The sequence below is a fragment of the Passer montanus genome, unplaced genomic scaffold (assembly GCF_014805655.1).
Source record: "Passer montanus isolate IOZ18808 unplaced genomic scaffold, ASM1480565v1 scaffold21, whole genome shotgun sequence".
Lineage (NCBI taxonomy): Eukaryota > Metazoa > Chordata > Aves > Passeriformes > Passeridae > Passer > Passer montanus.
Window position 1 is genome coordinate 4,936,235 of NW_024366703.1, and position 16,857 is coordinate 4,953,091.

The following is a 16,857-nucleotide window of genomic DNA, read 5'->3' on the forward strand; positions in this document are numbered from 1 at the left end:
CCCGCTCGGTGCCGTGGGGCGGCGGTGCCGTGGCCCTGCGCCCTGAGGAGCGCGCCCGCCGCAGTGCGAGCTGCGGCCGCCGGGCCCCGCGGGAGCCGGGGCCGGTCCTTCTCGGCTGCGCTCTGCGGGCGAACGGCAGCGGCGGGGAGGGAGGGCTGGTGTCGGGCGAGAGGGTGCCTGGTGCCCGGCGGGGGACCGGCGCTGTGCCGGGGCGCTGCCGCCGCCGGTGATCCCCGCCCCAGCCCCGGGGCTCGCGTTACCGCCACCGGCTGCGCGAACCGCCGGGTTTGCTGCATAAACCGGTGTTCAGAATTAGGACAGGTGGCCGAGTATTTGCACGCTCGTGGCATAACTCTTGACGCAGTTCGAGCCATAACAACCACAAACAAGACCAAGGCGCTGTCTCCAGCTTTACCTTCATTAGCTCCGGCCCATTTTTGCTGTCCACAGGGCTTAGAGGGCCTCAAGGAACTTCATTAAGACTCCCCTTTGAAATCGACGGTTCACAATCAAGGATTCCTTCAAAACCACCACCCGCATAAGCCAGATTTTAATTCAAGCAAACCCCATTGGAAAGCTCAGGTTGTTTTGAGTAAACAGGCTGTTGCCTGGAAATGGGAATTGGCATTTGGTAATGGACAAGTAAACCCTGACCAGGTGTCTCAACTTAAGCCCCATCACAATCTTTTATCTTCGTTGTAAAAACATGGTGGATGGAGAGAATAGACTCTTTCCTCCTGTAATTAAATTTTAGAGCTACTGGAAAATAATGGTCCCGATTTCATTATTTTGTTTTCCTTTATATCTTTCCTTTATAATTCTTTGTCAAGATGAAGTATGTTAATTAATTAATCTGTGCGTAGTACAATCAAGCAAAGCAAGAGAGTGGATTTTTTGTATGTAGTGTTCTATGGAAAAGATTAATACTCTATTAAAATATACATTAACAAACACTGTGAAGCAAACAAAGGTACGTTGATTAACTGCCCCATAAAAGTCATCCTGCAGTTGTAAGATTTCTCCCAACTGAATGTTATTTGGATACATTCCACAATCATGGCATGCTTCTGAGAAAAAAGCCAATCTCAGACAGATTGCAGTCTTTCATATATATGCTATCTTCTCACTAACATTTTTGAACTAAATTGATATGAACAATATATATACTTACAATCTGGTAACTCAGGCTTTTGTGAACAAGTGTTGAAGCATGGAAAACTGCCTGGTATTTCTGAAAAAAAAAAAAAAGGCCAGCATGACAGCAACAGTAATTATAAAATATAAAAGTTTCTTAAACTGTATTTTACCAGCATTTTTGGCAAAATATTTTCCTCAGGCAGCACAATCTACCTAAGAAGAACCCAAGAATTCTGGACTTTTGTGGGCTGGACTCAAGTGCAATATAAAAAAAAAATATATAGAAAAAAACCCAGGAAAAGTTTCTCTGGTGTATAAACCAGGCCTAATATCTACACTCGCCCATCAATGCACCTTAGATGGCACTCCATTGCAATCACTGCTTGAGCATTCACAAATACGCCTGAAAAATGATTTTTTTAAGGTAAACCTGTGGAAGTTGCACAGAAATTCACATGCTACTTTTGAAAGCATCAATGTTTTTTGTTGACCAAGGAATTCCCTTTCTAGTAATTGAGGTGGTAGAGCATTTCCCTGTGAGGTTAGCAGGCTTGGGTTCACACACCTACCCTGCTTTATTTGGACATGCATTATTCATTTATTGATTCTAGGCTTAGGTAGATTTTGTCAGAGTAAGTACGTGACTGACTGGCTCCAAGTGATCCAGGATGCTTCAGACCTATCTTGTTAACTTGCTCTGGTTAACTTATTTGCTCTACTGAAGAGCTATTTATATGAAGTGGAATATGCACAAAATGGAAAACAAAATGAAACAGACGCAACATTATTCTGTAAACAAAAACTTGTAGTGGACTTAGCCTTATTACAAGTGTCATGATGGGCATGACAGAACAGTCCCTGGAACTGACATGGTTTGGTATATTTTGTATATTTTTTCCAGAAAAAATTGCTATGCTAAGCCTTTGCTCTCATCAATAATAGTGTTGGGTTTTTTTCCTCACAGCTGAGGCAACAGTCAGAAAAAGCATTGCAATTTGTTTTGATACATTCACGTGGCAATTCTCAGGCTAGAATATTCATTCTTATTAACTGCTGCAATTAGTCATGGCTCACAGGAATTGTTGGAGGATGTGCAACACTACACAGTTCAGCATTTTAAAAAACCCCACATATAGATGAAGCTGTCAGTTTGTCTGTAGTCATATTTTCCATTCTTTTTTTCCACAATATTGCTTAGGGAAGTGTAAGTTCCTAGGAGGTCTTTATTGGTAGGCATTTTTTGAAAAACATTTTGATGGATGTATGTCTGTGGAAATTTATTTCTGAGTCTGAGGCTGACTGAGTATGCAGGTGAGTATATTAAAAACAAATAGAAGACAAATCAGGTTCTCAGAAGTGAGAGTTCTCAAAAGGCAGAAATAAAAACATTACTTTGCGCTAATAATAGTCTATAGCTGGAAAAGAAATAAGAAATTTTAGCATTGATTAAATGAATATACTGTGATTAAAATTGTTTTGTTAAAGTACCAGAGAGAAGTTTCACTTACCTGTGATCAGGTTTTGAATATGATCTGAGATTTCTTTAGCAACAATAACACCAGGAATCACAATTACTAGAGATTTTGACTTCTTAATACTAGATTAAAAATGGAAAGCTAAGAAAAAGCAAACTCCAAATATAGCGTAGATATTATACATGAGAAAATTCTTGACCAAAAAGTCATTGAATGACATGGAGCTTTGTGGTTTAGACTGTATGATTACAGACAATGCAGAGGGAATGGGTCAAATACACCTGAGTTTTGTCCTTGCAGTTTTAGAATGCTCCCCTTGATGCCTTAAGTTTTAGCTTTTATATTTTCCAGATTCTGTAATGCTATAGTTTATAACTCTGTTCAAGTTCTCTTCACAGTTTAGTTACACAAAACTGTCCTTTTCCAGCCAGAGAACCAAGGACAACATTGCAGCTTCAGGCCCCAAAAGTGTAAACAACAGCAAATTGAGGAGAGCAATCTGTGAGGATAGGACTTCATAACCTGGAGCTGTAAGTGCACAATTAACCTCAATACGTAAATGGACCAAAACATATGAAAGTCTGAGAACTTGTGACAGGTTGTACATCTTAGGTCCATCTTGGGTAGAGCCATGGCCAAGCTCTTGTACTGCCCAAGGTGTATCCTCTGAAGGACTTTTTATTAAATACCTACTTTATTCATTCAACACTGTCTAGCCTCTGTTCCAGGTAGCCTCTCTAGGCATCACCCTTAAGCTGTATCAAATTTATAGGAAATGGATTAGAGCAGGGAAGTTTGTAGTTTTTACACAAGGAGCATTTGCAGTGAAGCAGTTGACTTGATTTCTGTCTCTGATAGCAGCTGATAGCAGATGTCTAGAGAAGAGTGCAGGATCAAGGTAGTAATGTACAATGTTCCCAGAGCCTCCAGTGTCAGAGTTCAGATAGTCCCTAAGGCAGTGGTGGTGTCTACTGGTTCAAGAAACACTTGAATATTTTTTCTTTAATGAATTTGTTCATTCACTTTTTGAGTCTGAATGGGTTTACTATCTACCATATCCTATTACAAAATTCCTCTGCTGACTCACACATATAGTAAATTCTTTGTTTCATTTGAGCCCCCTAACGTTTCGTGTTTAAAAAGGTGGTGGATAGAGTCTTTATGTGTCATCTTTCTATCATTCATGACACTGTAAAGTTTTCATGTCTCCCTTAGTCTCATCTTTTGAGGTTGAAAGACCCTGCTCCAATTGTTAATTTGTAGAATTGAAACCGTTCCATAATTTTAAGCATGCTTTAGAATTTCTCAGTATTTTTTCTAATTGTGTGATTATGTAATGGAGGGAGGGAGGGAGGGAGGGAAGGAAGGAAGGAAGGAAGGAAGGAAGGAAGGAAGGAAGGAAGGAAGGAAGGAAGGATTTTTTGCAAATATATGAATGACCTGCAAAATAAAAGGCAGTACTTCTTTTAACTGTGATTTATTGATTTAGTTATTAGCTGCATGCCTTTTACTTCCAGGTAGCTACATTCATGGGGTATTATAAAAAATAATGCAGTGGGCACTGGGCAAAAGGAATGCATTCCTGAGAATTCAGGAAGTGACTGTCAGCACTCTTGTCTCTGACCCAAAGTCTAAATAAAGGCTACATTAGAAAGGAAATTGTATAGGGTACTACTGTTACACCACTTTGAGCCACTGGAGATGTCTTTCATGTTCTTTTGTAGGTTTTTACTTTTCATTATAGCACTTTGGTTATTCTTTTTAATAGATTATATAATCATAATTGACTATTATAATTTGGAGTACCAGCCTTGTAGATGAAAGGTACACATTTGTTACACTATAATTAGATTGTACATTCTCCTTTTAAGAGTTTTCGTTTAATGGCAATTTGCCTGAAGGTTCTCATTTTAATTTAGTTTGGGTGAAACTGAGGGAACTGAAGGATTGCTATATAAGAATTGGAGTTTTTGTGTGTGTGACTTGTATCCTTTTCAATTGTTTGGGTTTTGTTAATCAGAGATCTCTTTATTGCCATGGGTTTTAATACTTTCACAGTCTATAAAACTACCATTCTTCCTTTAGCAGTTATTTGGATTTCTAGACAGAGACGAGCTTTCTGCCAGTTGCCAACTGCTGCTGCCTTTGTGGCAGCAATGAGAAAGCGTTGCAATAAAAAGCAAATTGTGTTCCTGCTACTGAAAAGCCTGAAAGAATTCAAAGGTAAGGAACTACAATTTTTAAACTGGCCCCATTACTGCTATGACTCATAGAGGAGCATAACTTCTGCTTGCCTGAAGTGGTAGGTTAGTTTGTATTCCAGGTACAGAATCTTACAAAGGCGATAGGGGGGAGTTAGCCATGCATTCATGAAGAAGATCAGAAAACTACATGCACAGACTGTTTACTGTATGGGGAAACCCATATAGAGGCCTACTCTTTTCATGGGGTTGAATGGTAAAAGAATTAACTAAAGAAGTTATGAGTTAACTCATGAAGCACAGTCTGCAGTCATTATAGACACCTGTCACATCATTCTTTACAAAGAAATAATCAAACTCCACCTGCTCCTACATGTTAGCAACTTTTTAATTTCCAGCCTTTACTTACATTCATTTACTTTTGCCCCAACATTGTCTTTTATTATGTAATCTTAACTCTAATTCTTTACCAATTACCACTTTATGTATACATCTGTTCTGTTGCCTTTGACTTTGTTTTCATCCTTTCCTAACAGTGCATTTTCTTAAATCCCATTCTAGTCATGATTGCTTTTCTACTGCACTACACTTTTGTTGTATTTATAATACTGATGAAACTTAATTTCATAATTTCCTGAGGTGCTTAGGAGATCTGATCTTTTCCTCTTGTATCTCTCCTCTTGATATATTTCTTTAAGTATGTGCTTTTCTTCATCTTCATAATTTCTCACATGTCCACTGTCTAAAGATTTTGATTTCACTGCATCTTTGAACAGTAGTTTCATTTGTTTTCATATGAATGATGATAAAAGGATGCTTGACCCTTCTCCTCCTCAGGACATCTTTCAGCCATCTAATACATTTTCAAATGAACTGCAGCAGCCTCTCCAATTCCTGTATTCTTTTCACATGAACTCTACTAGGTGGCACTCCAGGCATAGATAGCTCCCATCAGGAGCTACTTTAGAATAATGTGCTTTGCATTAAGGCATCTCCGCTTTGTCATTCTTTAAATATCCTATGCTGTTGCAGTTGGATATTACCCTTCTCTACCAGCTGAAATAGACAGCAGAAGTAAAGAACATAGTTTTGCCCAAATTGAAGTAAAAACAAAACTGTCATGGCATAATTTCCTTTGAAGGGAACTCACAGATATGCAAGATCAAAGACTGGAATTGTTTTTATTTGTATGCAAATGGGCAAATAACCTAGTAATCACCTGATATGCAAACACAACTATTTTTTTCACAACTGGAAAATTAGGACTAGAGGAGGTATGTGTCCAAAGTGAATCTGGTGCTAAGTCTGGTATTTGGGAATTTCCGAGTTGTTGTCTCATTAATTCAATTAGATTATTAGTAGTATAATTCATATTCATATTCATAGGTAGTATCTATCCAGAAATACGCATGTGTGTGTTTACACACATGGAAAGACTGATAATGGGATTCTTCCTATTGATATCACTCTGGAGTGTTATATGACTTCCTTTATCTCAATATCTTACAATAAGCTTGTATTGCAATGTAGTCCACTTTGTTTCACATGGTAAAGTGAAGCATCATGAAAATAACTTTCAGCATTACACAGGAGTCTTATACCAAATGGAAATTTAACCCATAAACCTGGAAAGCCAAACTGCAAAATATTCTGCAATTGATTCTGAACTTAGTCTTGGCGTTATAATATTGTCTTCATAACACAGTATTGTCTTTAAACCACCTATTGGTCCCTTTGCTCTTTTAATTCATTTTAGTGGTGTTCATTTGAAAACACAAGAAAAAGTTGCACAGAAGATAAATTTAAAAGAAAATGTGCATAATAAAATCTAATATGGTGCCCGTAGCAATTTCACATGGGAAATAAGATACAGCATAATACCAACCATCCTTCAGAGAAACATCTCATAATGATTAACTAAGACTTAAATTCATATGAAAGAAACATAAAAATTAACTAAGTGCATGCCACATTCTAACCCTCAGATTGCTTTTTTTTGACATTTGGCTATTTCCTTAAGATTTCCTCTAGAGATCGTTATTAGCTGCTCATAAGGAAAAGGAGAGCATTAACAGGACAATGTAGTCTCCCATCTATGAGTCAGTGAATCAAACTGAATTGTTTAAATTTTTCTTGAAGTTAATAAGCCAGCAGGAAAAGCCCATCCTGAAAATCTAAAGTCTCCAAAACAATCACTTGGTGTCCCAAACAGCTGATATGCAATCCATGAGTGTCTGTGTTCTGCTCCTTTCCCCAAAGATATGACCATGGCTGTTCAGGGAATCTTTCTCAATAAAACATAAAGAGAAACTAGAACACAGAATAACATTTTCTACAAGGGACAGAGGTAATAGACAATATTTACAATTTAATCTTTTTGATTTGCTGTGACTGCTTGTCTCCAGTGAGGATTTAACTACTGCGTTTCACACTTGGGTCAATGCAGTTCTTTCTTTCTGACACTGAACTAGAAAAGCATTAAGAAATTCTGCCTGTGCAAGACACAATACCACAAATCTCCTGGGAGCATACCAGGTGCTGTCCTCCGTATTCCTTACAGACCCTCCAAAAGAAAAGCATTGCTAATCCAGCAACCTGTTCTCCGTTCTTACCCTAGGAAAAAAACTGCTCTCCATGGAAGCTCAGAGGCTGCAGTACTTCACTGTGAAGCACTCAGGAGCTGAGATCAGACTGTTCTTGGCAGAGAGCCCTATGCTATGTTACTTTGTGCCAGAGTTGATTAGAATGAGTCTGATCCCAATCAATTTCAGATCACAATGCTGAACGTGATCTTTCTGCCAAGCCCTTCAGTAGGTAACAAAGATAGTCAGAGAAACTTTCAAAGGTACAGATCATCCAATAAAGTCACTTGACCTCAGAAGAGCAGAGGTTTTTTACATACAAATTGAAGCAGATCTCATACAGGGTATCAGAAAATGTTTGGTGAAGAACACAGCAGGAGCCATACTGATGCTATTAAAAATGTAAATTTAATTTCCAAAATAGTTCCAGGGAGACTTTTATTTTTCACATAGCCACAACTGAAGAGGAAAAGGGCATTTGCTAAGGGTGACCTCTGCTACGATAACTTTCATATGCTGTGAGTAGGGTATGCTCCTGGGAGATGGAAGAAGTAGTCCTTTATGCAGGCCTGCTTTGGGTTTGAACCGTGATGCCACACACAGCTGAATGCCCTTTTTGCATTCTGAGAAAAAAAACCCCCAACACTTCTATTTCCACTCACTCTAAATTAAGACTTTTTTGTAACTTCTGAACTAGCTCCTATAGTGAAAAAAAATCAATTACTTTTACTACCCAATCTCAATTTTGTGACTACTGCCTAGATAATTTGCTGATGGATACATTAGGAATAACTGTGTGTTGTCCCACTGGGGGCTCCTTTATCATGGCAAATGCTCCTCTGAGCAGAAACAGTTGACACCCAGAATCTAGCTATAAAATTTATAAATACAACCTGAAAACGTAGTTGAGACTGGATTTTGTACATTGCACATGCAGATTAGCAGGAGGAGAGAAGAGCTCCTATACCAAGAGATCTCATTGAGAGAAAGGAGAAAATATCCCCCCAACCTTCAAATGATACAGGCCCTGAAGGATTGATATGCACTCTGTTTTACTCTATTGTAGATTTTTAGACTTTTTAAGAACTAATTCCAGGGCAGAGGTGACTGATTTGCAAATACTCTTAAAGACATGATCATTAGCTGTATATTATTTGAGCTCAAAATAGAGTTTAATGAGCCAGGAAAAAAGATAAATTGCTGAGTTCAGCTAAAAGACTATAGTAGCTACAGCAAGTATGTGTTTGAAACATTTGTCATTAATTAGGTATCGTCAGTTACCTCCTGGATGAAGGCAAAGCCATCTTGGGCATCATAAAATCCATGAACTGCAGTCTATGTCTCCAGAATTTGATAATCCAAATTAATCAACTGGGCAAAACTCTCTTCCAAACCATTACAGCTATTGATTCATCTGAATCTATAACATGTTATTACATTTTCATTTTTAGTAAAGATAGTTGATTTATATTAAGGGGAAAAAAGGTAAAGATTGTGTATAGCAAGCAGTTAGGCTAGAAGAATATCCAGTAAAGAAAGTCTCTTAGCACAAAGAGAGAAGCAGAAAGCATACAAAGTAGTGCTTCTATTCAGTATTGCATAGGATTTCATTCATTTAATGAAATTTTTGGTCTCTGCATTGATGTCTGCATGAACACACCTTTTAAGAGGCAGAAATACACCCCAATCTTCATCTGCCTCACAAGGACAGGTAAATTATTTAAATCCAACTTCTTGAAATAAACCCCTGTTATTTGTAGGAGCATAGCCAGGAAAAATTATTAAAACAAATGAAAAAAGGTTCAGCTGCATGCAACCTTCTCTAGTTACACTTCCCAAATTCTGTTCACTCTTTACTACTGCATGGAATAAAGGGAAAACTCTGTCCATGACTTCTCTCTGAATACGCTCTGAAGACCACTTCCACTTGGGACCTAAAAATACAAGATTAGAATCACATATTCAATGTTACAAATTCCAGTTGTCCTAATGCACCTAATGTCTTCTAGGTCCTCCAGATATCAGCGGTTGTTAAAGTGGCACATGATCAGTGGAATGGCTGGATTTTTTACCTTATGCAAAAGGCTGTCTGCTCATGACCAGAGGATGGGACCTCCAGGAATGTTCTGTTGAAGTCAGAATTTCTGTGAGACTGCTCTGACCAGTGTGAAGGACAAAGGACATTTTGTTTGGTGTGAAGGTGAGCCTTCAGGTGGTACAGAACCAACAAAGTAACATCCAGGCCATCAAGTGTTCCTATGGCTTATTCTGTCCTAGGCTTGGGGTAGAACAGGGTGAAACCTAGCAGCAGGCTGGTGTGCCAGTTCCCCTTGGCTGTGCCAGACATACCTCAGCTGCAGCTGACAACCTGGCACAGGGGCTCAATTAATCAAGAGGGGTTATGTAACAAGCACAGAATTCTAGGCAGAAAAATTCAAACGTATCTGCACACAAAACCCTCATTGTCCAGTTCAGTCACTTCTGCTCTGCACCAACTGCTTCTGTGAACAGCTTTTGAGCTTATCCTCAAATGTATCTGTCCTTGATCATTTAATCAGTATTTAAAGCTCTGTGATGTTATTGATCCCACTCATGCCTCCAACATGTGTTTCCAATGGAAAATCCTGCAGAGAGGAAAAATGCAGAATACCTTTTCATCATCTGCAAGGAGAAAAAGATGCATTTTTCTCCTTTCTTATTTTATAGTTTGTTGTATAATAGCAATAATCTCTTTTGCTTTCATATACTTGCAATAAATGGCTTTTGAGATCGATGAAATGTCTGAGCTTCACTTTGGCTATTAATCATTCTTAGTAGCATTTTATTGCTTCATATATTACAAATAACAGAAATTATTCCTTAAACCTATCCAGATAGCTGAGGCCTGCAAATTTCAAACCTAACTCTGAGAGACAGATTCACTGATGGCAATCCCTGTGTTGTCTTTTATAAGAGTAAATAATAATAACAGCACTATGCCTTCCACCTGCAGGTTTCAACCCCCACTATACAACACATTGGAAAGGAAAAATGAACCTTGTTTTTCTGTCTGAAGGAGGGGAAAAGGTGAGTTTGTGGATTAAAAAATGGCGAGAGGTCTTCACAGGTATTTCTTTCTCATTATCTGAGAAAGCAGTACTTGTAACCTGGCAGAGTTTGTAATACCTGCCCTTGGTACTGTCCTGCTAACAAAGCTCCTTGGGAGCCAACCCTCTGGCTGCAGTTGTGGGAACCTGCACTGAGTGCCCTGCAAGAGCAGCAGTGTTGCTGTTCCCCATCAACATCAGCAAGGCTGGAGTGAAACAAATATTCACTCAACAAACTTGCTCTCATATTCCCTAATTTGACCAGTTTTCAGTTCCTCCTTCTGCCTAGGGTCTAATCATGGCTTTTTGGATAATCATGACTTCAAATGGACAGTGACATCAAAGGAATGAAATTCCCTAGAAGTTCAGTTTGAGAAAATATGTTCCAACCCTGAGAACAATAGTATTTGCCTTTCACAAAGAACGAATTACCATGAACTGGAGCACAGTGTGCTATTCTCTTCTATTAGAGTCTTCTGCATTGACATATATCTGCCTTTTGGATGCCTTTACTTTGATCATCTATCATCCTTTATTCCAATAAAAATACAGAACCTATTACTCAGTTCAGTGAAATTCCATGTTTGTTTACTCAGGTGGTGACATCAGCGTAATTTCTTTATGTCCACATGAGATTTACCAAATCTAATAAGAACCCATCATTGTGACTCCTTTGGCAAAGCTCTCTTTTGGAGCATCGTGAGCAGTTGGTTGCTAAAGAGCATCCAGGGCATTCTCACAGCATGGCACAAAACACCTCACTATTGCCATAGGCTGTGTGTGGTCCTGGCTGTCTGGGGATGATGTTGTTGGGAGTTCAGAGAAAGAGCTCAAGGCACCTCGTTTCCCCCATGTACTGCATCAGGTTAAGGGCAGATCATCAACAGATCTGAATGCCAGGTCCACCAACAGCATTGACAGTAAGAACATACTGGTTGTGCACTCTGCTGTCAGTTTGACAGCACTGCAAATACAGACCTCCCAATTCTAAATAATTTCAGTGAAATAATATGAAAATGGGATGTTCACTCACCTACTTTTCTGCAAGTTACAGAAAGTCAAAAAGAACTTGGGCTGGGATATCACAAGTCTTTTGTTTGGGCCTCAGCCAGCATGAAAAAAAATGAGGAAAGCAGCTTTAATTGATATGACAGCATTTTCATGACAGTCTCAGTGACACGCCAGAGATTTTGTTTGCTTGTTTGATAACTAAAGGACAGACTTCAGTTTCTTCTGCCACATCTACTCTAGGCATTCTACTTTTCAGTGTTACATAGTCTTCAACATGGCATCATGCTTCTAAAACTCTATCCAGGTTAGCTACCTCAATACCCAGAGTTTATTTTAATGTTTTCTGCAATTTAATAACGATCCATCCTGCTGAGCCTAATTCTGCAGGCAAAATAGGTCCATACTATTAATGAAAGCAATTTTATGTTATTGTATCACACCGTTGCAACAGGCAGTGTCTGAAAAGAGCACTTGAAAATGAAAGTCTCCTTTAAAACTTCCCTGTTTTTCAACAAATCCCTTGTTGTATTGCATTTCCACGAGCCTCACATGACATATTCTGCCACATTCTAGATTACCTATGTCTTAACAGTGCCTTTGTATTCTATGGATTACTTCCCTTTGAATATTAGGAATCATATTTTAATAAGGGAAGTGGAGATGATTTGCTTTTTATTCTCTGTCTTGACAGAAGAGGATCAGAAAGGGAGAACTGGTTTCTGTTCCTTATGCATCACTGGCCAAATTGTTTCCACATTTCTAGTCTAATCTAAATTACACTTGTGTGATTCCAGACCATGAGAGAAGAGATGCAAGACTCAAACTGAGAGAGCTCTTGTAGCTTGCTCTTGAAAGTTTCAAAAAGTAATATTGAACTCCTCCAGGCTCCCTTACTTTCCTACCCTCTTTTCCCAAAGAAATTTGTTAGGGATGTAGGAAGTGGTTGTTCATACAGCTCAACAAGGTCTTGCCAGGCCTCCTCAGAACTAGGTTAAGTGCAGATCCTTCCAATAACCAATGAATGCATATTAATCTTATTAATGAAATAATATTTTTCCTTCACCTGTTTGAGGAGGAATATGAGGTCCCTTGCCTAATAAAAACTGATTACCATCTCAAATCAGAGATCCAGTTAGTTCAGTTATTCTGTCTCTGCCACTGGTCAATAGTATATGACTAAACAAGATTATATGAACACAGCATGTACAGAGTGATATCTCCTCACTTTTAGAAATCAGCATTTTGCTATGATTACAAAAAACCCTTGTTAAGTACTGAAGAGAGAACAGGAGTCTGGAAAGATGAGTTCTCTAAATGACTCTTCCCTTGAATTGCTTTCTGCCCTCAGGCAATTCACAAAGGTTGTGACTCATTTACCAAGTCAGTATGAAAATATTCGTCAGACTTTGCGAGTTGGTGGGGTCTCAGTGCCCTTCTAAAGCTGTGTGTCACTGCAGCAAAGCTTGTGAGACAACAGCTTTAAAATCTGCTATGGCCAATAAGGGAAAAATGTGCCTTAGAAATGCTCTCACATCTTGAAAACCAAATGGACAAGCTTAGATCCAGGGAATTTTGCACAGAGTAGAAATTACAAATTCTATGTAGTCATATTAAAGTAACTTCTTTTGTTTATATTTTATATAAAAATAGCAGAAGAGCTGGTGGGCAGAGAACAATAGAATAAGTACCTCTCAAACAAATGTTCAACAAAAATTAGCAGTCCCATAACACAGACAAAGAAACTAGTTTAGCTTCATCTGAAACACAAAGGTTTTTCTCAGAACTTGTTATGTCCAAAAGTCTTTACAGCATTTTAAAGGAGTATGCTATAAATTCTTACTAAATTTACAAGACTTATGAGTTTTTCTTTATTTGAAAATTTATTTCAGAAACCTCTAAGGTATACACAGGTTTTGGGAACATTATTTATCATTTTTCTATTTTGAAGATACTATGGTGAATCCATCAGTATGCCCTCTTGTTTCACAGTAGTTTCCCAAGATATTTTTTGAAGAGTTTTGCAAAATTAGAAAAGAGTAATATAGTCCTACAGAAAAGAACTGTATCTTATGCTATCTCTCAATTTCTGTTTATTCTTCCATCTACAGGAAAAATAATAAAAATGAAGAAAACTAATTTATGCAGAGAATTGCACATATAAGTGGAAAAATATGTAAGTTTTCTTGCTATATTCCAACAAATTGCATATTATTCATCAATAATATTATCCAGTCATGTGGAATATTAAATAATAGGTTGGCTGCCTTCCATAAATTTCATAGAATTTTCCTTTTATACTTAAAAAAGTTTTACCGCTTCAGTGAGAAAAAGGTCAATCAGAGAAGTTAAATAATTTCCTTCACTATGTCAGAGTAGAGATTTTACATATGTATCTTACATAATGGAGTTCTGTCTTGCTTCATTTGATAGGCTCTCCTCTTCTGCTTTGTCTGCTACTTAATATGGTGATATATTTTCCTCTAAAACCTTCCAGGCATCTTTCAAATTATGAAAAATAAATTTTGTTCATTATAAAACTGTAATTTATCTAGTGACAAATTGTCACACAACCCCTAATACATGTGTAGACTGGTATTTTTCCCTTGTTCTTTAGAGTACCATGATCAAAGCTTATAACAGCTGCATTTGGTTTTGCTCAGAAAATGTAACAATTAACAGTAAAAATTTATTTTTTATAAAGGTTCCCCTTCAATATCACCTGCCATATAAAGGTATATGCAGGGTTTTTTTGCAAAATATTGCTTGATCAGCAAATTTCTTGCTATCAAAACCAGTGTTACTATATGGCAGCAATCTCATCAGATGTGTTTGCCTGTACAGAGAAGCTGACCAGAAATGTTATTTTCCAAAATATATTTTTTTCTAAAAAAGCTATTTTCCAAAGTAATAGTTTGCTTTTTGAGTGTAGTGGCAGAGGAAATGCATTCCAATCAATTTTTGTTGTATAAATTTCTCTGTGAAGAACAGGACTAAAATCTGCTCTTTGCCTCAGTCTTTTGAGAGCAGCATGAAAGTCCCTAAATGAAATGGCTGGGATCACAAGCAGCTGTGGCACATGAGCTGCCTCCATCCACAGTAAATCATCAAGTCACCATATTGCATAATCATAACAAATACTTCCCAGAATATAATTTCTTGGCTCAATGGACTCATATGCTTTGGTTATCTATTAGAAACTGGGGAATTCCACCTGCAAATCCATTCTCTAAGTGTAATTTCATTATATTTTGCTTTGTGCAATGGACACAGTAACAGTCAAGTTAAAGAGAATGTTCTTATGGTTGTCAGGAAAGTGATGCAGACCACAAGTAACCAAATCCAGAAAATAAATTCTCCTATGTCAGGCAAGCTATTTTATTACTAGGTCTCTAAAAGCAAAAAAACAATACAGTAGAAGAATGCTCTAACACAACATCAGCATAACTGGTAAAAAGCTAGAAGGGTATAACAAGAATATCTGACATACTATAGCTGCATAAACTCAGTCCAGTTGTCAGCTGTTTCATGCCAACATCTGTACTAATATTGGACTATCAATACCATTCTTTTTAATTAAAAAAAAACCAAACAAACTCCAATAAACAAACAAAAAACCCCAACAAACCAAATTCTAGATTAATTTCTTAGGTTTGCTTCACAGACTCAAACCTGTCTTCCCAAAGCTAGGAATTTAGTTAGAGTAAGAACACACCTAGGCAAGCCAGAGAGAATTTGACAAAGACACTTTTCTAACTTATGCTTATGACAAAAACTATCCCTCTTTCTTCTCGTGTGTGGTAAGGGATTAAGAATGCCTACTCATAGTTTGTAGAGCACTCTGAGAAGTAGAAAAGCCAGATAAATATTACATTTTATTTTGAATAATGTACCAAAAGTAATTCTTGCTTTATTGTGCACGTGCCTGCTCACCTGCAGAGGTCTGTGTATCTGGGAGTGAAACTGAAAGTTTGGTTGGACTCGATGATCTCAAAGCTCTTTTCCAACCTAGTCAATTCTGTGATTCAGTGGTTACAGGCCAGAAGAAGTGCTCTTTGGTTGAATTATATCATTACATTACAGCACTGAAACATAGCTTTCACTAACATCCAACTAAATTAATTGCAATGAGTGCTATGCTCTGCTGTCATGAGTTCTGTAAGCATAATGTGGTCCGTGAAACTAATGAGTGATTAATCAGAAAATCAGGGCTACCAGCCTCCTTAGATACCCAGAAGGTTACTTAAAGTCAGAGTTGAGTGTCTGATACTGTTCAGGTGCTTAGCAGTGGCTTGAATACAGTAGTGTTTTCATCAAAGAACAGGTTAGGGTTAGGGTTCAGAAAACCACAAAGCCCAGAGCCCCAAACACGCTGCAGCTACAAAAGGCATGCCAAGGAGAGCAGAGCATAACATCCAGCAACTCACCTGAGCAAAAAAATGCTGCAGCTTAATTTCTTCGCTTCAAGGGAATGAGCTTTCCCACTCGAGGCTCTCTCCCTCCCAGGGCAGCCCAGTGCCAGAGCATTATCTCCTGCAGTAAAGGACACCATTTCACACATCATCACCTCCCTGGCCAAAGGTGGTAAGACAGCCCCACTTCCATCAAGCCCTGGTTGTCCCCAAATACAGAAGAGGGGTTGCATTATAGAGTGGATGAAGTGCCATGCATGCCAAGGTTGACAAATTACCATGACACAATGAAGTAATATCAACCACAACAACAGTACAAGGATCAAATAGAATTTGTTTGCTAAAGGGATGTGAGTTTTGTTGTGCAGAAGCATCCTGAAACTCCCATCCTGCTCTTCCTGCTGACATTTACCTGCCCATCACAGCTGCAACCTGTGATAATAAGCAAATTGCCACTCAATCCTCATCAAATCTCTAAGTTCAGCCACCTGTATGTTCTGAACCCAGAATGCATGACTGGGCTCTGAATTTCCTGGAACTTAATCAGATGATTCTGAGTAAAAGTGAGATACAGACACATGGAAATGTAAGGGGAAAATGCATTTATAAAGGTTGTTAAATGATTTATGTCACATTAGTTGTTTTAATGCTTAACTTAGTGCATCAAGGGAACTATTTAATTAAGTTTTATCCAAAAGAGCCCAACTATTAGCATGTTATAACAGGACTGGGAAATGTAACTATATTCTCAGCTGAGGCTTTAATATAAATATGTAATATTGACCTGCCTGCCTCCAAGTAAGACACTAAGGAATTAATTTTTAGTTATCTTTGCAAAAAACCCCCAGAAAACGTATATTATAACGTAACTCATGTAGCAGTTGTCCATCTATATTTATATAAAACCCCAATTGCTGGGAGTAAAAAGATAGAAATAATCTATTCATACACTCACA

The 16,857-nt window shown here is 38.1% G+C and overlaps 1 long non-coding RNA gene across 1 annotated transcript; it reads right to left on the minus strand.

Moving 5' to 3' along the window:
* Nucleotides 1-7,929: 7,929 nt before the first annotated feature.
* LOC120502118 lies at nt 7,930-16,294 on the minus strand. The gene is made up of 4 exons (XR_005627455.1): nt 16,180-16,294; nt 15,917-16,022; nt 13,891-13,990; nt 7,930-9,329 (listed from the first exon to the last, which is right to left on the minus strand). It is a non-coding gene; the product is annotated as an uncharacterized LOC120502118 (long non-coding RNA).
* Between the last annotated feature and the right edge of the window lie 563 nt (nt 16,295-16,857).